This window comes from Prionailurus bengalensis, chromosome A2, assembly GCF_016509475.1.
Source record: "Prionailurus bengalensis isolate Pbe53 chromosome A2, Fcat_Pben_1.1_paternal_pri, whole genome shotgun sequence".
Lineage (NCBI taxonomy): Eukaryota > Metazoa > Chordata > Mammalia > Carnivora > Felidae > Prionailurus > Prionailurus bengalensis.
The window spans coordinates 55,925,843-55,947,300 of record NC_057348.1 but is presented as its reverse complement, the minus strand read 5'-3'; the positions used below and the strand labels follow the sequence as shown (position 1 = coordinate 55,947,300).

Genomic DNA, 21,458 nt, shown 5'->3' with positions numbered 1-21,458 from the left:
CTGGCAGCACCAGAGTTTGCTTGTGTGTTTTAGGGATGGGGCTTCGAGCCCTTGGCAGGGAGGAAGTGGGGGGAGGCTAGCTCAGGGCCAACTGCTGCTCCCCACGGGGCCTCCTGCCAGGCACAGGCTCCTGGTCCGCTCCTAGTCAGACGGGGGATGCCCCACTCTGCCTCAACTGGGGGCATGACAGCCACAGTAACTGACATTTAGTTTCCCTTTTGCAGTGTGTTCACCACCTGTTGGGGCCTGTGGTGTGGGTATGACACCCGGTTCTCCTGGGCTACCCATCACCAGTCGGGGTTAACCCATTCAAGAGATGAGGAGGCTGAGGTCACACCAGGGTCACAGGCAGCTAGCTGGATGCGCCGAGGAAAAGGACAAACCTGGACTGCTCCGAAGCCGGGGCTGGGAACCATCTGCCCAAGGACCTGCGGTAGCAGTGTGGGGGTGCATGCAGGTCAGGCGGAGCGCGGGAGCTCCCAGGGTGGGCAGCAAGGGGGACGAAGAAGCCTGCCTTCTGCCCCTATCACACCGCCTGCCCCTTGGCAGCGTGGTACCCACACCCTCAGGCCCTCCCAGCGTGCCCCGGTTGCTGAGCCCATCTCCCAGGTGGGAACACTGAGGCCCAGGCTGGCTGAGGAACTCGGAGTTTAGACCGGGCGGGGCAAGAGGGGTGCCGGGCGGGTCGGGTACTCAGGGCTCCACCGCTGACGCGCCGGGGCGGAGGCGGGGGGGGCAGTCTCTGGGCGTCGGTTCGCAGGCTCCGCTCGCCGCCAGAGGCACGGGCTCGGCCCCCTCCCCGGCCCGCGGCGAGACCCCGCCCCGGAGGCGGAGGCAGGGGAAGGGGCCCGGGGCCGGCTGGGGCCGCCCCTCTGCGCCTCCGCCCCGCCCCGCGCCGCGCACAGACGGGGCTCGCGGCTTTCGACGCGCCGACGGCCGGGCGGACTGACGGACGGGCGGCCAGACGTGCGGAGCGCCCCGCGGTGAGTGCGCGCCGAGCCCCTGCCGCGCGGGGTCCCCACCTCCTCTCCCGCGCCGCGACCCCGCTAGCCCGCCGCTCGCCGCTCGCCGCGGTGGGCTTGGGGGCCCTCGGACGCCCCGACGGTTCGGCCGCCCCGCGGACGGGCGCCCGGAGCCACGGGGTGTCCACACCCGCCCCGCCGCGGGCTTGCCATCCCGGTCCCGGTCCCATTGGACGGATGCGGGCACTGAGGCCAGCGCTGGGAGGGGGGTGCGGGGGGTCTCGGGGTCCGCGGGCAGGGTCTCCCCAGCCACCCCCCCTCCCTGCCCCCTGTGCTGCCGCCCCTTCCCTCCGCTGCACCCAGCCGGTCACCGCCCCCCAGCCCCAGCATGGCTCCACTCCTTCCCTACGCCCCCTCCCCCTCTCCCCCTGCCCCTCAGGTCCCTCCGTTGTCGGGCACCACCCCCACCGTCAACGCTCACATCGTCAGTCCCCCCCCCCCCCCCCCCCCCCCCCGCCCGTCACGCTCACTGCCACACAGGCACCCACACCAGTATCCAGAAGTTCCTGCACCCTCTGCCTGGGCGCACCCACCATCCCTCACCCCATCCCCCCAGTCATGAAGTCCCATGCTCAGGGCTGCCCCCCCTCCCATCTCTCACACACATGATCCGGGTCCTCACACTCATCTCCCACACACGTCGCTCTTGCACACCCATGCCTCATACACACGTGCCTCTCGCTCGGGCGTCTCCCAGACACGCACACCTCTCTCACACAGTTGTGTCTCCGTTCCACGCGTGTGCCTCCCCTAACACGCATGCGTGTCTGCCACACGTGTGTCTGTCACACAGGCATATCTATCTCACATGTGTCACACACGTGTCTTGCGCGTAGCTGGAGTAACAAACATCCCGCACGCACTGAGTCTTGCACAGAGTCACAGACGCCGACAACTTCACTGTCCCCCTGTGCCCTGACACTCCCGACTCTAACCGGCACTGCTCTCCTGAGTTTGCTGGGAGCCAGAGTAGGGCTGGGGGGATGTCTCTTGGCTGAGGCTGTCTTGCCCTGGGGCCTGGGAGGCTGTGGGAGCACTGAGAGCCTAGGGAGGGGCCTTCGGGGATGGGCCAGACTCCACCAGCCTGCTCACTCCTTATCAGCCCCTGCATCCTCTCCCCTTCCCTCACCCTGCTCTCCCAAGCAGGGTTGCCCTTTTCTGTCTTTACTGTTACCAGGTTGGACTGGTCCAAAGCTGGTGTGAGCCAGCAGGTGTTACCATGGCAAGCCAAACCAAAAAAAGATTTGGGTGCGGGGCATCACCCAGAGCCCCTCGAATGGGGACTGGTCTAGGTCCCTGGCAGAGCAAGCCCCCACAGTGGTGCCAGCGTGGGTTTGCAGCTGAAAGATTGGGGCCCTGAGCCTGCCTCACCTTCCCCACATGCAGATGAGGGTGAAGACCCCCGCCAGGAGGAGGGAGGGACCTGTAAGTGTTGCTCCCTCCACTTTCACCCTCCCCTCTTGCATCCAGAGCTGGGAGATGGGGGAAGTGGGCAGGGAATGGGTGAAATCAAAGAATCTTACTCCGGCTGTGCAAACCTGCCAGCCTTAGCTTTGACTGGCTCTGTGTGTTTTGTTTGGCTCTTACCATGTTGTTATTATTTTTAAATATTTAATTAGCTGCCAGCATTTGCAAATTGGCAGGTTTCACATAGAAGTCCGGATTTCCATCTTCACTTGAAAAATCGCAGTGCCTGGCAGCTCAGGGTCCACGTCCCCCTGCGGTACCCATTGGCTAGGGCTGCCTGCCTTCTGCCCCTGAGGGTGGGAGGGAGCACCATTTGGCCAAAGTCTCCACCAGGCCTGCTTGTACGTTCTCAGCTCCTACCTGCCTCGCACAGGCCTCTGTGTTGGCTGTGCCTGCTGTATAAACTAGGCTGTTTTTGCTGCCTTGCCCACCCTGAAGGGGTCTAGGCTAGTCCACTCACCCATGGCTGGGGAAGCCTTGAGTGAGCCTCATACTTCTTCAGTGCATTGAAAGGCATGCTAGGGCCTGGACCACAAGGCATCTTTGTGGTGATGGCGGGCACTTTCTGCTGGGCTGTGGGGGACAGTGTCCTGGGAGCCCCATGGAAGGGAGGCAATGATCTCAGAGCCAGACCTTGACCATCACATTTCTTCCTAGATCCTGTCATTGATTCTGCAAGGTCACATCCTTACCCTGTTTGACAGATGGGGAAACTGAGGCTCGGAGTTTTCCAGCAGACACATGGTAGAGCTGGGATTTCAACCCAGATTTTCCTGACCCTACAGCCAAGCTCTTTGTCCCCCCTCTCCCCCTCCCCCCAAGGAATCCACAAGAGGAGGGACTTGGGTCTCATCCACCCTGGGCGAATTCCCTGAGTCAGGTCCACACCTGGCACACGGTAGATGCTTAATAACTGCTTGTGGAATGACCGAGGGAAGTGCAGCTGCTTTCTCTTCAGGGGTCAGGGTAGAGCTAAATTCAGGGCCTAAAATGAAGATTTCATGCAAACCGACCGACCACCCAGGTTCCTTTTATCAGCCTGAAAGCTCAGCAGTTTTCAGTGCTTCTTAAATTGTACTATTATTTTTTTATTTTATATAGAGAGAGTGAGGCAGGGAGAGGGGCAAGGGCAGAGGGAGAGAGAGACTGAGAGAGAGGGCCGGGGTAGAATCCCAAGCCGGCTCCACGCTCAGGAGCTTGATCCCATGCCTGTGAGATCATGACCTGAGCCAAAATCGAGAGTCGGATGCTCAACCGCCTGAGCCACCCAGGCACCCCTCTGCTTTATTCTTTATGGTCATAGTCTCTGTGACCCCGTGACCACCAGGGTGAAGATTCCTGAGTCTCAAGTCTGTATGGCCTCAGGAGCATCATCGTGTGCTGTGTTGGACGTCAGATTTCACGTTGGTCTTACATCTGGGGGCCGTGGGTGTGAGCATTTTCCTCAGTAAGCGCAGGTCGGCCTTGGTGCCCAAGATGCCTTGCAAGGAGGGACCCAGGTGGGGAACAGGCTCCAGCTCCCGGCTCCCATTCCTTGGGTGGCCTCTCCATGGGTGGCATGGGTGGGGCAGTTGCTGTGTTATTTTAAGACCTAGTTCCCATGCTGTCTCTTGTGAGCACATGTACATGGCTACACTCACGTAAGTGAAGTGCCCTAGTGATGTGCCACCTCCTGGACGTTTGCTGGCCTGACTGAATGAGGACCCGCCCTTCCAGAGTGACTGGGGGTGATGGGCAGCCCTGGCCTCTTCCTCATACTTGCTGAAGGTTTTCTTTCCTGCTGGGCTGTACAAGGTAGTGCAGAGGGCCTGTCCCTCCCTTCTCTGGGCCTCAGTCTTACCTTCTGTAAAGTGGATATTCTCTGATGGCTTCCCGGTGCTCATGGTCCTGAAGTGGGGAGGGGAGGATGGAATCCTGGGTTCTGCTCTCCAGGAGGCATTTGGGTGTAGCCCGCCTCCCGGGCTTCCTGAACTCCGAAGGGCCTCCCCCGGACGAAGGCCTGGCCCCGGGATGCAGTTCAGTTGTAGCTTGCAACAGGATTCTGGCCGCTGTGCTCCCATGGTCCCATGATCTCTGTGAGGGCTGGCAGGAATAATTCTGTCAGGCGGGAGCTGCTGCAGGACCTTGGCTCCCCTGGGCCAAGTGCGGGAGTCACATCCTAGGTGAGGCACCGTCCAGGTAGGGACTCACGGTGGACAGTGCAGACATTGTCTTTGCTCCCATGCAGTTTATATTCTAGTTGGAGGGGTGAGGTGGGGTGAGTCAGGTGACAAATGAATTAGGTTGATTTCAGATGCTGTAGAGAAGTTTAAGTCCGCAGGACAACCAAATCCAGGTGGGCAGGGAGGGTCCTTTGAAGAGAGGATTTCTGAGCTGAGACCAGAGTGGTGAAGGAGAATGCCAGGCAAGGGGCACAGCTAGTGCAAAGGCCCTGAGGTGGGACCCTGCTTGGTGTGTGTGAGGGATGGAAAAGAAGGAGGTGGGAGTGGGTAAGGGAGGGGAGGGAGGGGGCTGAGGAGTGAAGAAGGGGCAGGGCAGGGAGTTTGAAAGCTACTGAAAAGTTTTGAGGGAAGGAGCAGTGAGATCTGATTTCTGTTTTAAAACATGCCCTCGAGCCATAAGATCCGGAGGCCTGTGCCAGGCCCCGTGCTGGGGTGCAGTTCTCACCCTTGAGAAGCTATGGGCGGGTGGGGGAGACAGGTCTGTGGGCAGACGTTTGAGATCCAGGGTGATGGATGCTGGTTAAGTAGATGGTGGCACAGCCTCGCCATGGAATATTGCGCAGCTACAAAAAATGAGGATGCTCTCTGTGGAAAGAAAGGTCTTTCAAGATCTGTTAAGAGAGGAAAACAAGGTGCTGAATGGCATGTAAAGCATACTATTTAAAAAAATTTTTATTAAAAATTTTTATTTTTTAATTTTTAAACAAGTTTTTTAATGTTTATTTATTTTTGGTATATATATAGAGAGAGACAGAGCGCAAGTGGGGGAGGGGCTGAGAGAGAGACAGAATCTGAAGCAGGCTCTAGGCTCTGAGCTGTCAGCACAGAGCCTGACGTGGGGCTCGAACCTACGAACTGTGAGATCATGACCTGAGCCGAAGTTAGACGCTTGACCAGCTGAGCCACCCAGGTGCCCCTAAAACATGCTACTCGTATGTCAAATAAGAAAAACAAATTCATGGGACACTTGGGTGGCTCAGTCGGGTCAGTGTCTGACTGTTCATTTTGGCTCAGGTCATGATCTTGAGGATTGTGAGTTCGAGCCCCATATCGGGCTCTGTGCTGACAGTGTGGAGCCTGCTTGGGATCCTCCTTTTCTCCTTGCTCTTTCTGCCCCTCCCCCCCCCAATAAATGAATAAACTAAAAAAAAAAAGAAGAAGAAAGAAATACAAATGCACATTGGCTTGTATTTGCATAAAGAACAAGGTTCACCGGTGTGGTTACCTGGGGGTGGGGGTGGGTCGGAGTGGGCAGGTGGGGGCCTAGGGTGCAAGGGTTAGGTGACACCCCCCACGCTGTGCCTTGTTTATATTTTCTGCTTTTTGAACCATGTGACTGGATTGCCTGCTCAAAACATCAAATTAAAAAACAGTTGGGCAGTTGGTGGGTGACTGTTGGTTTGTGAATTTTAAGTGGGAGTGTTTGAGGATGGTTTTTAAATTCCCTGCTTTACTGACCTTGTTGTTGAGCAGACGGACTTCTTCCTGGCATGGCATGCAAAAGTTTCCACTGTGATCAAATTAGATGGTAACAGAGTCACTTTTTGCAAAGTTTGGCCAATGGACAAAAGAAAAATCCCACCCTTTTTCTCTCTCCTTGTTTCTTACCCCCTTTTCCTGTGGGTGTGTTTCCTTCTGGTGATTTGACTGCTGGCTCTTCCTGGCGTGGGCACCATGGCATTGACTGTTCAGTCCTGAGACTGTTTCCATAGTCAGCCCCCCCGCCCCGGGCTGGCTACAGGTCCAGAACCGGGGGCAGTCAGGTGCAGGAAATCCCCTGCTTTGGCATCCTGTAGGGTTCAGATTCACAGTCCTGACACCACAGGCTGTGCTCCCATCAGGCCAGTGACTTACCCCACTGAGCCTCAGTTTCCTCCTCTGTAAAATGGGTGTCATCTCTCTCTCTGTTAGGGTTAACAGAAGGAGAAAATGAGATCACTCATTCCTTCATTCAGCAGATATTTCTTGGGCATCCACTGGGTACTGGGTTCTGCTTTAAGTGCTGGGAATAAGTGCCCAAGACAACATCCTCTGCCCCCACAGAGCACGTTCTGGCAGGAAACACACACAGGAGACTTACGGGTGCTCACTGTGATGTCCTGTGCTGGCCGTGCATGCAATGAAGAAATGGCAAAGCTGGTCCAAGCCTGGGAGGTGGGGTAGAGCATCGGAGGAAGCAGGGGAGCAGACACTTTGGGAGGAGTAGTCACAGCAAGTACAAATGACCTGGAGCAGGTGGAGATCAGGACCCCCATGCTCAAGGAGAGCCACTGGTAGGCCAGGTCTGGGGGGGTCGCAGGAGGGCTTTCATTTTTATTCTTGGTGTGACACATTCAATTCAGGGAGGGGTGAGCTCTGAATGAGATTTAAAACTTTTTATTATTATTTTTTAACGTTTATTTGTTTTTGAGAGAGAGAGCATGGGGCAGGGGCAGAGAGAGAGGGAGACACAGAATCTGAAGCGGGCTCCAGGCTCTGAGCTGTCAGCACAGAGCATGACACGGGGCTCGAACTCACGAGAAGTGAGATCATGACCTGAGCTGAAGTCGTACGCTTAACCGACTGAGCCACCCAGGTTACCCATATTGAGATTTTAAAGTTCCGCACCCCTGGGCTGTTGGGGGAAGACCACTGGGGCCTAGAGCTGGGCCTTATATTGTGGTCGTTCTCTGGGAGGGTTAGGAACCATGGCTGAGCATTGCTTTGAACAGCCAGGGAGAGGCTTATGAAGTCAGGGTTCCTGGTCAGTGGCTCCCTAGACATCACGCCAAGGATGTGTGCCCAAGGTTTTGGGGTGCTTGCAGTAGCCTCTGGTGTGGGGTGGCTCGGTGTCCCTCCCATGCTAACCCGAGGGCCCCAGGGATGCACACAGGCAGTTCTGACATGCTTCAGTCAGGGCTGTCCTGAAGGATAGCCTAGAGGTCATGAGAGCCAGAGAGGCACCTAGCTGAGTCTGGCAGTGGTCCGGGAGGGCTTCCTGGAGGAGGTGATACAGGCACTGTGATGTGAAGGTAAAAGGGTGAGAGAGAGACAAGGACGGGAGAAAACCCAGCGTGTCTTAGAGAAGGGCAGGTGGGTGTGCTGGTGGACTAGACTCCGACAATGGAGCACCTCACATCCTGGTCTGTGAACTGGAGCTGGGCAGCCTCGGGGCATTTCTTAGAAGAGGATGGACGTGGCCAAAGCATTAGAGGGTCCCTTTGGCAGCCCAAGCACGAGGGTGGGACCGGAGGGGGTAAAATGGTAGGTGGAAGTCCTGTGAGAGTGACAGGGCAGGGAAACTGAGGCTCAGAGAGGGGCATGCCTGCCTGTAGTCACACAGCAAGTGTGGAGGAGGAACGGAGCGGGAGCCAGGTCTGTCCGCCTCTGGGTCCTGCTCCGGATGGCCTGCCCTTTCATTACAGGCACGGCTGGCACGCACTGCTCATTCTCCTGCTCCGGTCGGGTCCCTTCCCGGGGCCCCTGTCAGGTCAGGCCATGCGTCATTTTGCACCATTGTCCTCCCGGTTATTGGAATTTGGAAACACTGCAAAAATGCCTCTGTCTTCTCATATATGGAGATTGTTGCAAAGAAAGTGCTGGTTTGGGGAAAGGTTATTTCCTTCCTTGAGGGTGGGGAGCCTAGCTTTTCTGGTGGGGGGGATGCTGCATTGTAGGCCAGAGTGACCCCACCCGGGTCACAGTGCTCGTGAGGAAGTGGGCCGCCTGCCTGCCCGGGGCTGGGAGACTTGGCCGGGCCCAGAGGGTGGGGGCAGGGGCAATGCACACCGTTGCTCCTGGGGTGGGACGGCCGCCTGCGGCCACCCGAGGCTTCTTGCCTTCAGGCAGACCCTGGCCTCCTGGGCCTTTAATCTCACCTCCTAGGGTTTCAGTTTCCTCATCCCGGCTCTGCTGTTTGATGCCCAGGAGTGGCCTGAAATGTGGGAAGAGGGCCTGATGTGTGGAGTGACGGTGGGGTGAGGGCTTTGCCAGGCCAGGGAAGCAAGGAGGGTGCTGGCACACGTCCCATGACCCTGGATAATGAGGGCTGTGTCTCCCAGCCTCAGCTTCTCCATCTGTGAAGTGGGCCTGGTGGTCGTGGCCTGCCTAGTAGCCTGAGTGTGCAGACTGCAGGACATGTGGAAAGCCCCAAGCACGACTCTTGGTAGGTACACAGTGCTTCTCTGATGCGTGCTAGCTAGGCTCTTTGAGTGCCATGACCCCATTCTCCTGTCTTGTGTCTCTATATTCTGATCACTGAGACGCCATGGTCTGCGTAGGGGCCAGCCCTTGGCCTTGTGGTCAGGACACATCAGTTATTATTACTTTCTTTAATGTTTATTTATTTTTCAGAGAGAGAGACAGGGAGGGAGAGAATCCCAAGCAGGCTCCATGCTTTCAGCACAGAGCCCAACACAGGGTTTGAACTCATGAACCATGAGATCATGACCTGAGCCGAAATCAAGAGTCAGACACTTTGGGGCGCCTGGGTGGCTCTGTCGGTTAAGCATCCGACTTCGGCTCAGGTCATGATCTCGAGGTCTGTGAGTTCAAGCCCTGCATCAGGCTCTGTGCTGACAGCTCAGGGCCTGGAACCTGCTTCGGATTCCGTGTCTCTTTCCTCAGCCTGGGTCTCCCATCCTGGCCCTGAATTCCCAGCTGTGTCTTCCGTCCCTAAGTGAGCTCTAGGTGACCCAGAAAATTCTGTTCTTCTCCTGTCTCCTCACAATGAAAATACAACATTAAAAATACTGTGGTAGAGAACTCTCAGGACCCCTGAGAACACCTCCCCAGCCCCCAAAGAGTCTGTAGCCTGAGTCCTAGGGACCAGGCAAGGAGTCTGAGCAGGAGAGCACAGCCAGCTGGGAATGCATGGGACAGGCACAGTGGGGCAGGATCTCGGAGGACCAGGGCAGCACAAGGGGTCAAGGCATGGGTGGGCTTGACCTGTGCCAACTCCTCAAAGACACAGACACACTGTACCTTCCTTGACCCCCCCTGCAGGCATGTGCGCACGTGCGTGTGCGCACACACACACACACACACACACACACACGGCCACAGCTCTTCACTGTGGTTTCCGCGTCAGCCTTCCTGGTCCTCGGGAGCTGAGAGATTAGCTGTCCTCGTGGTGGTTTGGTGCTGGCTGAGCATCTCTGTGTCCCTTATCTGCTCCCCTGGCATGTCCTCAGAGCGGATTCCTTCAAATGTTGTCTGACCATCGGCACCCCAGGGTCTCTGGCTGCTGTTGTCTGATTACAGGGGCTGATGAAGGCAGGCCCTGTAGGGGGCCTTGTGTCCTTTCTTGGGGAAAAAGCCAGTGGGTATAGGCTTCCTCTTCTGATAAAGGGATAATTAGCATAATACTAGCACATTTTCTGCCATATCTCCCAACCTCCTGTGCCTTGATGTTATACATAGTATATTTTTATTCTTTATTTATTTTCAATTTTTAAAAAAAATGTTTATTTTTGAGAGAGAGAGACAGACAGACAGAGTGTGAGCAGGGGAGGGGCAGAGAGAGAGGGAAACACAGAATCTGAAGCAGGCCCCAGACTCTGAGCTGTCAGCACAGAGCCTGATGAAGGGGCTCAAGCCCGTCAACTGTGAGATCATGGCCTGAGCTGAAGTCAGACGCTTAACTGACTGAGCCACCCAGGCGCCCCATAGTATCTTTTTAAAAATCCTTCCCCTGTTAAATTTATTTAAAAGGAGATCTTTTGTCACAACTGTAGACAAAAAAATCAGACTTGCCCTAAATCAGCAATACCCATGAAAATGCAGGTAACAGCCTCCGAGCAGGACTTCGGGTCCTATAGCTGCTTCTGTTCCCTGCCTCAGCCTGCGGCTGTGGGACCCGCCCTTTCTTGGTACAGAGGAAGGTTGGCAAGTGTCAGGGAGATGTTCTCTGTGAAAGAGAATGAGGAGGGGGATAATTACTGTCCCCAGGCCTCCGTGACCCCTGCTTTGTGCCTGATCTCTGACCTCACCCTGCACGGTCTTCTGTAGCCCCACTTGGACAGACCCCTCTAACTGGTCATGCCACACCTCCCCTCTGCTGGGGACCCCCCTCCCACTTTCTGGGCGCTTGTTGGCATGTTTCCTGCTGGGCAGGGCTGTGAGAGGAGGCTGCAGTTCCTCCAGCAGGGATGTCTTCTCTGAGACCAAGTCCCTGGTTCTCAGGCCGGGGGGGTGGGGAGCCTTCCCTGAGGCGTCGGGTGGCCCAGGGTCCATGCCAAGGGGGTAAGGGGCTGGGGCCTTAGGGCCAGGGCTCCAGCGCTGAGGAAAGAGGTTGATGGTACCTGGTGAGGTGAGGCTGGGCCCAGTCTTTGGGTGACATGGGGAATTTAGGCCTGCCTAGGCAGCAAAGTGCCTCGCAGGCGGTGAAGTGCAGTGAGCGGATGCCATTAACGTTCCTTCTCATGCGTCATGCCAGTAACAGGCACAGTCATGGCCGGTGAGCCCTTAGTTAGCCACGTGCCCTGGCGTGAGGGAAAGTCCTACCCTACTCCCCTCACCCCTGCAACTTGTTTTCTTGAACGGAGTGGCTGACCTTACCCCCTGACGAGGGAGACAGATTAGTTTACTGGAGTGCTGGCCGTGGAGAGGATATGGTGACGTCAGTTGCCTGTGCCTGAAATGCCCCACTGTGACCCCAAGGCAAGACATGCCTGACCCAGGTGTGCTCCCTTGGAATGGCTGTGGCTTCCTGTGCATGGGCTGGGAGCAGTGACCCTCCCTCGGTTCCAGACCTCGGGAGTCTCACGGGGGTGGTAGGGCCTGAGCGTAAGGCACAGTGGCCCCACCACGCCCTGGCTCTGTCCCTCAGGATGGTTTCCTCTGTTCCCGGCTTCCGAGGGGGCCTATGTGTTGTGGGGTGAGGGATTTCTCCTCCATGTGGAGTTCGCTTGAGGCCTCTCAGGAGGAGCAGAGGGCTCCGCTGCATCGTCAGGAAAGACTAGGGACCTGTTGGCCCCAGAAGGCTGCAGCTAGGGACCCCGATGCTGCCAAGCCTGCCTGACACCCCAACTTCGTTTTGTCTCTGCTTTTCTCTGTGTGCCTGGTTGGTTCTCTCCAATTGACTGAAACGTGCCTGCCCTCAGCTTGGAGGCCTCCTGGCTCACAGTCTTTTCCACCGGATGGTCCGTGTGTTCCTTTAGTTCCAGTTCAGAGTCCCGGGGAAGAGCCCTGATTGGCCTAGCTTGGGCAAAACTTCCACCCCTGGCCAATGGGCTGTGGCCAGCGGTGGGGTCGTGATATTGACATGGCTCTCTGGGCTGTCTCCAGACGGTCCCTGAGAACCGGCCCTGAGTGGAGCAGACTGCCAGTGCCAGAGGGGCCTATGGCAGGGACCAAGTTTACTAATTCCAGAAACAAACATCCTTAGAGTCATGTCAGCAGCAGACAACACGGTTGCTAGTCTGACTTTCTCATCATAAGTGTCAGGAGTATTTTGATTGTAGGTGAGAGAAAGTATCACATAAACAAAAAAGTCATGGAATGGGGACACCTGGGTGGCTCAGTCAGTTAAGCGTCTGACTCTTGATTTCAGCTCAGGTCGTGATCTCACAGTTTATGAGATTGAGCTCCAGGTTGGGTTCCATGCTGACAGTGTGGGGCCTGCTTCTGATTTTCTCTCTTTCTCTCTCTCTCCGCCTCTCCCACGCTTATTATGCTCGCTGTCTCCCAAAATAAATAAACTTAAAAAAGAAAAGTCATGGAATGAAAAGTACAGGGTGTAGTTTCAGGCTTGGCTGTATCCAGGGGCTCTAAAGATGCCCTTAGCACTGTGTCTCCATCCTCCGTGCTGTGTTATTCTCAGGCAGGCTTAGCCATGTGGCAGTCAGGTGGCCTGGCAGCTCTGGGATCATGTGGTCCATGTAGCCCGAGAGAGGATGGCTCCCCAGAGGGAAATTGGGGTTCTCTTGCCAGGAGAAAAGGGTGGGAATCCCCACAGCATCACTGGATTGCTCTGTATAAATGGCCTACACTTTCTTTCCCCATTCCTATCTCACTTGAGGGGCCCATCTGGGCTAGACCTTCATTAAATAGGGAGTTGAGAGAGGGGGTGGGGGCTGTGGGGTCTTGGCCTCCAACCCAACCACACTTACCCCATGGTGAGGATGTGGGCAGAGTCCATTACTCCCTGAGGGTTTGGTCTAACCCTCTTGTTCACATCCTTCTTGTCCGTGAACCCTGTGAAGATTCAGGGACTCCACGTACAGAGTGCAGGGGGGTCAAAAGAAGCATCTGTGAACTCTGAGGAAAGCTTTCTCAGAGGAGGGGATGGTGAGGGGATGGGATGAATAGGAGCTTGCTAAGAGGAAGAAGGATGTGCCTGGCAGAGGGAACCGAGGAAACGGGCAGATTTGAGGAGGTGTGACAGATTTAGAGTAGCTGGGAACAGTAATTTTTGAAAATATTGAGCATGTATTGAGTGCCTGTTGTTTGCCAGGCACAGTGCTAGGGTCTCTACATCATCTCCTTGAGTCCCTTCCCTACCCCCCATCCCCCACTGCCCGTGTTGCTGAGAGGCTGCTTTGATTGGGCCCGTGTGCAGATGGCTTCTCAGAGGGTCACACACTGGAGTGGCCCAGAAGCCTGGGCGAGTCCAGAGCTCGGTCCTGCTTGCTGTCTGTCTGTGCTGTGGCGGGGCGGCTGATGGCACCAGGGGGCCCAACGGTTATGCCGCAGCCTGGGCCAGAACCCACCATTTGCTGCACACTGCCGCCCCACTGGCAGCCCTGAGAAATTCCTGAATTTCAGGGCCGTGCGAATAAATAGGGGCGTTGGGCACAGCAGAGGCCGGAGGGAGTCACAGAGTTTCCCCGGCTGGTGCCTCCTTCGAGATGCCGCGGCAGCCAAGGGAGCCTGGGGCTGCTGTGGGCCTGCCCTGCCTGCTTGTCTCCATCATCTCTTCCTCCTGTCTGTCTGTGTCTTGTCTGTGTGTCTCCTTGGCTTTTGGTCTTTGCTGCTCTCTGTCTGCCTTTCTGTCTCGTCTCTTTCTGCCTGTCCCTTTACACTCCACCCCTGCCTTTCATGGAGTCATGAGGCTCAAAGAGCACACATGAGAAAAGGGCTTCTGTATAAAGGGTGGGTGTGCACCTGCGGTTATGGTGTGGGGCTTCCAGCTTGGGCCGTGACTCTCCAGGTGACCTCAGGCAAGTTTTTGCCAATTTCAAAAACCCTTCTTGGGTGGGGGCGGAGCGCCTGGGTGGCTCAATGAGTTGAGTGTCCGACTTCAGCTCAGGTCATGATCTCGCGGTCCGTGAGTTCGAGCCCCGCGTCGGGCTCTGTGCTGACAGCTCAGTGCCTGCAGCCTGCTTCATATTCTGTGTCTCCCTCTCTCTCTGCCCCTCCCTGACTCATCCACTCCTTCTTTCCCTCTCTCTCTAAAATAAATAAACACTAAAAAAAAAAAAAGACCCTTCTGGGATGAGTGTTGGTAACACGTTTATAAGTCATCCTGTGTCTTCTGTCAGTCCTTTTCTGGGGCCATACACACTAATTAATTAATCTACCCACCCACCCAAAGCATTTTGAGCACCTGCTGTGGCCTAGACCCTGGGTCAAGGCTGAACATGAGGGCAGGATTCCTGCCTCAGAATCACAGTCCAGTTGGGGAGACCAGCAGGTGGACACATCAGTGTAAGATGTCAGCTCCTAAGTGTGGGTAAGGAAACTTCCAGTCTTGGCATTCCATCTGGTTAGGTGGGGGATAGGATCCCTGAAATGCGGTTGATGGCAGAATGAGCCTGTCCAGGACAGCGTGTGGTGATGTCAGCAGGGCTGTCTACACTGGGGCTAGAGAAGTGATGTAGGACCGGATGGGCTCTGTTGGAGCTCTGAACAAGGTGGGGGGCCAGGGATGTGGCAGGGAGCAGGAAGCAAGTCCCTGGGGTGTTGAAGAGACAGCGTGGTCTGGGCCAAGGGGAGGGGGCAAAGGTAAGGAGAAGGGAATGGTCAGGAGCCTTGGGGAGCAGTGACCCACTGCCTGGGGCTGGAGAAGGGGAGGATGGCCCAGCACGTGTGGAGTGTGTGTGTGTGTGTGTGTGTGTACATCCTCGTGTATTCTCTCCCACTGGCCTGCCACAGTGCCTAAAATCCCACCTCTGTGTTCCTTTGGGAAAAGCATTAAATTCCCCCAGGGCCAGTTTATTTTCTGGGAGGGGGGGATGGGTGAATCCATTTCCATAGGAGCCTGGCAGGTGGTCCTTTTTACCAGAAGGAGCTGACTAGTCTCAGAGCTTTTAATCGCAAAATGTCAAATTTTATTGAATTTTTTTCCCCAGCATCTAGTGAGATGATCCTTTAGGATTTTTCTTTTATTGAACTGCATTGATTTTTTAATATTGAACTACCCTTGCATTCCTGAGGTAACGCTGTTTGGGCACAATATATTATTATCCCCATAATATGCTGCTGGATTCAATTTTCTGGTATTTTATTTAGGACTTGGCAGCTAGATTCATAAGTGAAACTGGCCTATACTTCTCTCTTCTTATAGTATCCACGTCTGGTTTTGGTATCAGGATTTTCCTAGTCTTACAAAATGAGAGAAAGCCATCCCTTTTCTTTTTCTAGGCCCTGGAACAATTTTATTTTAATGGGATGGAAATTATTGTCAGCTCTGACTATGCCATGCCTAGGGCTAGACTCTGCACATAATTCTTTATTTTAGCACACAGCACCCTGTAGGGAGAGCATGATGCTTCTCATTTAACAGATGGGGAAAATGAGGCTCAGCTTCTGGTCTGTGGTCACACAGTGGGAATCTGCTCAGCTAGGCTGTGAATGTAGGCCAATGCGACGCTGGGGCCTATGCTTCCGAGCTATTCACCGTGGCCAAGAATTGTCTGAGATGCTGGCCTATAGGAGAGCCTTTGGCCTTGTTCTAGGGTTTTCTGGGGGGTCTGGGAAGAGCACTGATTGAGCATCAGGAGAACTTACCTGTCTGCTGCCCGACCACCTGTGTACCCACCTACCATTCATGCCTCCACTTGTCCACTGATCCATTGCCTGCCTGGTCATCGAGTCGGGCCTCAGCCATTCATTCCCACGCTGATACACCCACCCATTAGCCCACCTTCCCCTCCGTCTGTCCTCTGTGTGCCATCCATTCACCCACCCATGTATCTATGATCTGTCCACCATCGGTCTGTTCACCCATCCATCTCTTCATCAACTCTCTATCTACGTACCATTTCACTTACCCATCCACTAATCCACCTTCTCATCCATCCATCTTCCACCTGCTACCCACTCATCAGCCACTCACCACCCACCATCCATCCACCCATTGACCCACCCATCCATCCATCCATCCATCCATCCACCCACCCATCCACCCATCCACCCATCCATCTACCCACCCCCACACACATCTATCCATCCATCCATCCATCCATCCATCCATCCATCCACCCACCTACCCACCCAGCCATCCACTTGTCCATCTATCTACAAGGCTTAGCCTTAAAGTAGGAGCTGGGATTTTAGTCTTCAGAGATTCATAACAGAGGGCACCCTGGTCTGGGACAGCGATATAAGCAAAGATGAGGGGTTGGGAACCAGAATTTCCAGTTTATCAAGAATTGGGTGAATGGAAGACAGCAGAGGGAAATGGGCTTGGAAGATAGGTGGGGCTAGATGGTGATGGACTTTGAATGCCACCCTTAGGGGTTTTCACTTTATTCCTGGGTCAGGGGTCTTCAACCAGGGGTCTGTGAGACGCCTAAAATGATACACAGAAGTTTTTGGTATTTGCCCGTTTTTCTGTTAAGACTCTCAATTGCAAGTGACAGAAAACCTGGTCCCGGTTAGCTTAACACGCTGGGTTCCTGTCAGTTTTTCAATTAGGCGTGGCTGGGTCCAGGTTCTCGACAGCTATCACTGTTTCTGTTTTCCCCACCTCTTGGTTTTCCTTGTTTGGGTGTTGGTGCCATCCTCCACCTGAGGATGAGATGGCTTCAGGGATCCTGGACATTAAATCACTTCATGTCCAGTCCAGTGGGAAAGAGAGAGACCACTTGCCCCAAATCTCACCTGTATTGGGTCTCTTGGGCTCGTGCTGGCCTGGTGTCCGGGTCTGAATTCCGCATGTCGTGACAGGAATAGGAAACCCTGATAGTGGGGGACGGGGGGGGGGGGGGGTGTGTGGATGCCAGAATGAAGCCCCCAGGCTGCTCTTGGAAGGCAGGTAAATATACAATGGGATGGTCAGAAACCACCCCCTGTCCACTACCAAGCTTTGCTCACATTTTCCCTTTCATTGGTGGAGGGTGGTGTATTATGCATAGCTTTTCCTGGGTTCTCCAAGGGAACCATTCAGGATGTTGAGCAGGGGTGTGAGGAGATCTGACGAAAAGCCTCCTGAGGGTGGGACAGGGCGGGCTGGGTGGAAGATGCCTGGATCTCCCGGAGAGGTCAAGGGTGTGACACTGCCCATCCGTCTGGGGCCGGGTGGAGGGCGTTGGACGCCAGGTGGGGAGAGCAGTGAGCTCACCGTGGCTGTGGGCAGGCCCATTTCTCATCGCTCCTCTCTGGGAGCATTTCCTCTTTCCAGAGTTGTGACTTGTGGGGAAGGAAAATAGCAGCTCCCTCCCGGTGCCAAAAGCAACATTTTCTTTCCTCAAAGGTTGATTATAAGTCACGGACATTCATCTTTGTAATTTTTCACCTGCTTATGTTGGTAATGAGATTAGTGATTATATGCACAGGGTCAGCTCTCGCTCAGCCTGTAAGGAGCTTTTTATTCATTTCCTTTTTTTTTCTTTCTTTTTTTTTTTTTTTAAAGGGAGGAGAGGGTAGGGAGGGGAAACTACCCTGGCTGTTCTATTTGAAGGATGATCTTTCACAGTGTTTTCATGAGCTCACCCCTTTGGCCATCCCCAAGGGCCAGTGAGCATGTGAGGACACAAGGCTCCCTGCCCCTCTCCACGGCCCCCCCGGGGCCCTGATGTTCCTCAGCACTCTGCACCCAGCTCAGAGATGCGGTGTCCCCCTGCACGCTGTCCCCAGCTCCTCCCGCCTCCTCGGGGATTTCAGGCCACTGACCTGTGCCTTCAGCCTTGCCTGGCTCTTGGCTGGCACACTCCTGCTGGGGCTCTCCCAGACTCCCACCTCCCAGACAAACCCTTGGCCCTGTAACCCTTCTCCTCACGGCCAGCCCTGTCTTCTTGCAAAGGATGCCAGCAATTACAAAGACTTTCTCCCACAAGGAAATGAAGGAAAATAAGACTGCAAAGACGGAAGCCAAACGTGATCACTTTTCTTTTGGTAATTTGTGACTGTTTTTCACACCCCCCCCCCTTCCCATGTCTCTGCCAACACCCTCTCTCGCTCTTGTTTTCTTTTCCTGGGCTACTATAATTGGCCCTTTTTTCTTTTCTTTAAAAAAACTCTTTTGTGAAAAAGCACACATACAAAGAAAGTACATAAAAGTCAGCGTACCTTTGAACAAGCCCTCGTGTAACCACTACCTGGGTGAATCGAGAGGACCCCCGCCCACCCCCAGGAGCTCCTCTGGCCCTTGCCTGTCTCCCTCCCCTGACCAGGTACCCCCCCACCAGACTTTTATGGTGACCATTCTAGCTTGGCTTTTCAGTTCTGCCTCCTATATTTGCATTCCCTGTATGATGTTGTTCAGATTTTACCTGGTTTTGGAACTTATAGACTGGAATCTTCCTCAGGCTCCTTGAAAAGGATGTCTGCAGTTTCCTCTTGAATTCTCAGTGTGCTGGACGCAGTGCTGGTCCCACCACCCTGTTGGAACAGTGTCTGCTAAATGCACTAGATGCTTCGCTGAGTTCTCTGGGGGGCACTGCACCTGGGGGACTGGTGGACCTCCTCTTCAGAGCTTCTCTGTTTTTTTTTTAAGTTTCACATCACTTCCTCCACCTTTTCTCCTCTTGCTGCTCACCTCGCCATATCCTGCTCTCTTCTTTGTTCCTTGCATATCAGCCACAGTGTGTCAGGCTGGTTCCTGCCTCAAGGCCTTTGCACATACTGTTACCTCTGCTGAGATGCCATTTCCCAGATCTTTGCATGGCCACCACGTTTTTGCCAGGCAAGTCTCAGCTGAGATGTAGCCTCTTACATGTGGTTACTCTGACCACTCTTGCCAAAGAAGGGTCCCAGTCCCTGTTCTAAACAATGCCCGTATTATCTTCTTATTTATTTGTTCCCTGTCTTTTCCCTACACCAGGACATTGGCCCCATTTGCTGGTTTTGTTTTCTGCCACATCCCAGTACCTATAATAGGAGCTGGGAGGTAGCAAGTGTGTGATAAATATCTACAAGCTAAAGGACTCTGGCTGTATTCCCTTAGCTGAACAGACCTGGGTTCAAACCCCCATGCCACCTTTTACTGGTGATCTGACCTTCCCTGGAAACTCTGGGGCCAGGGTTTGGCATTGTGTTGGCACTGAGGAAGTGATCGTTGAATATGAACCTAGCCAGCAGCTAAAATCCCCGCTAATATTTTGTGCCAAGAACAAGTTTATTTTTCTCGATGAACTAGATGACTTCCTCTGATCAGACAAGGAGCATTGGATCATCCTTTGATTTCCCTTCTGGCCTTGGCTGCCAGGAAGCTTACTATCAAGGGGAGGTCTCAGGAACAGCCCTGGTTTCCTGTTGGGCCTTCAGTGCAATCCTTCTTTCTTTGTCTTTCTGTGCTCTCTAATAACTCACTTCTGGCTCCACAGTGCGTGCGTTTTTGTTTCTTACTGTAGTAAAATACACATACCATAACAAACAAACAAACAAACAAAATAAAATAAAATACACATACCATAAAATGGACCATCTTAGCCATTTTTAACTGTGCAGTTTGGTGGCATTAAGTACATTCACGCTGCTGTGCAAACATCACATCTCCTGGACTTGTGTCTCTCAAACTGAAACTCTGTCCCCATTGGACAGTTCCCCACCTCCCCCATCCCCAGCTCCTGACAGCCACCATTCTACTTTAAATCTCTATGAGCTTGATGACACCAGGGACCTCATATAAGTGGGATCATACAGTATTTGTCCCGTCGTGCCTGCTTATTTCACTTAGTGCAATGTTCATCCGTGTTGTGACTTGTGTCAGAACTTCCTTTTTAAGGCCAAATAGTATTCCATTGTATATAGAGACTATATTTTATTTATCCACTCATTGGTTGATGGACACCTGGGCTGCTTCTCCCGTTCGGCTGTTGTGAATAATTCTGCAATGAACGTGGGTATGCAAATGCTGTTTCCGTACATTATTTCTCACCTTTCTGAGCTTGGGGTGATCTCAGACTGAATTATAAATTAAAGGTAGGTGTTGGGACACTTTGTAGGACTGTACTATTTTATCTGCCTCTGCCTGGTGTGTGTGTGTGTGTGTGTGTGTGTGTGTGTGTGTGAGAGAGAGATGCTATGGCCATTGCTGGTGCCCTGTCTGGTCCCTGTCACCTGGGGGCACACTCATCCCCCAGCTGCCCCAGGTGTTGGCTGCTAGTGGCTCCCACCTGCATCCTTCTCCAGATCCTCATCCTTGGCCCACAGGTCTTGCCTTCCACTGCATGCCCGGCAAGTTATCCTTCCCTCTTTGCCCCACCGTGGCCCTTGGCCAGTCACTGTCTGAAGTCCCTGAATGGGATGAGCCCTGGGGTGCCAGTCGCACTACAAGGCTCCCCAGGGATCAGGCTGGTGCCAGACTCCAGCCAGTAGCACATCTTTGCCCAGTGTTGTCCCCTCTGTCCCTTCCCTTTCTTCCAAGAGTCGTCCCCCACTAAGTCACATGCATGAGAACCCATGTCAGGCTCTGCTTCTGGGGGTCTCCGTGAAAGACAGTTTGTAACTCCCACATTCCTCGCCATGGTTGTGTATCTTATACGACTGGGATGCTGTCGGAATCTGCTAGGATTGAAATACTGTGGCCTCCTACGCCACCTGGACAGTAGGGGGATCCTTGCAAGGGGCAAAATCCCCACTGTCTACCACTTAGAGAAGAGGTGGGTCCTAACCCAGGAGACCAGGACTTTCAGGAGGTGACCCCAGGCAGGAGGGAGAAGGAATTCCCACCTCCTCTGGGCCTCCGTCCTTTGGGTGTGGACAAGAGAAGCCCGAGGCCCAGGAGGGTCCGAGGGGATAGAGAGGAACCAGGGAGTCCACTGATGCCAACGGGGAATGACTGTGGACCTGCCGTGGACCAGAGACACCCTGCTGTCAGGTCCTACCTTCTGGTTTTCCTGGAGAAGTTGGGGGTCTAGCTTCAGTGCAAAGTCTTCTTCTTCTTCTTCTTTTTTTTTAATGTTTATCTATCTATTTTGAGAGAGACAGACAGACAGAGAATCCCAAGCAGGCTCCACGCTCAGTGTAGAGCCCGACGTGGGGCTCAATCTCACGACTGTGAGATCGTGACCTGAGCTGAAACCAAGAGTCAGATGCTCAACCAACCGAGCCACCCAGGTTCCCCCAAAGTGTTCTGGTTTTAAATGTTATCATTAAGTTCATTATACATTAATGACACTGAAATGTTATAACATTAGTAACTTATTTCAAAAGCACACACGGGCCCCCGAACGTGGACGGTGAGCAGACGGCTGGTTTGTGACCCTCTCTGGCTGGACTTGCGGGGGGCGGGGCGGGGGGGGCGCAGGGGGCAGCTGTGTGGGCCGGGGTTCTGGAAGGAGCAGGGCCAGGTGGTCCTGATGACTCACATGTTTGTAACTGGTGAGTCTACAAGTGTCTTGTGTGTTTATTTCCCTTCTGTCATCCCCAGGTGCTTGAAAGT

General features: G+C 54.2%; 1 protein-coding gene across 2 annotated transcripts in view; it reads left to right on the top strand.

The window, feature by feature from the left end:
* The first annotated feature begins 832 nt into the window (after positions 1–832).
* FBLN2 (fibulin 2) overlaps positions 833–21,458 on the top strand; it is an 88,736-nt gene continuing 68,110 nt past the window's right edge. The window contains exon 1 of one of the 2 annotated variants that reach the window (XM_043588236.1): positions 833–983. The gene's annotated coding sequence lies outside the window, so the exon portion shown is untranslated. The remainder of the gene's footprint in view (positions 984–21,458) is intronic. The other variant, XM_043588235.1, reaches the window with a different exon arrangement.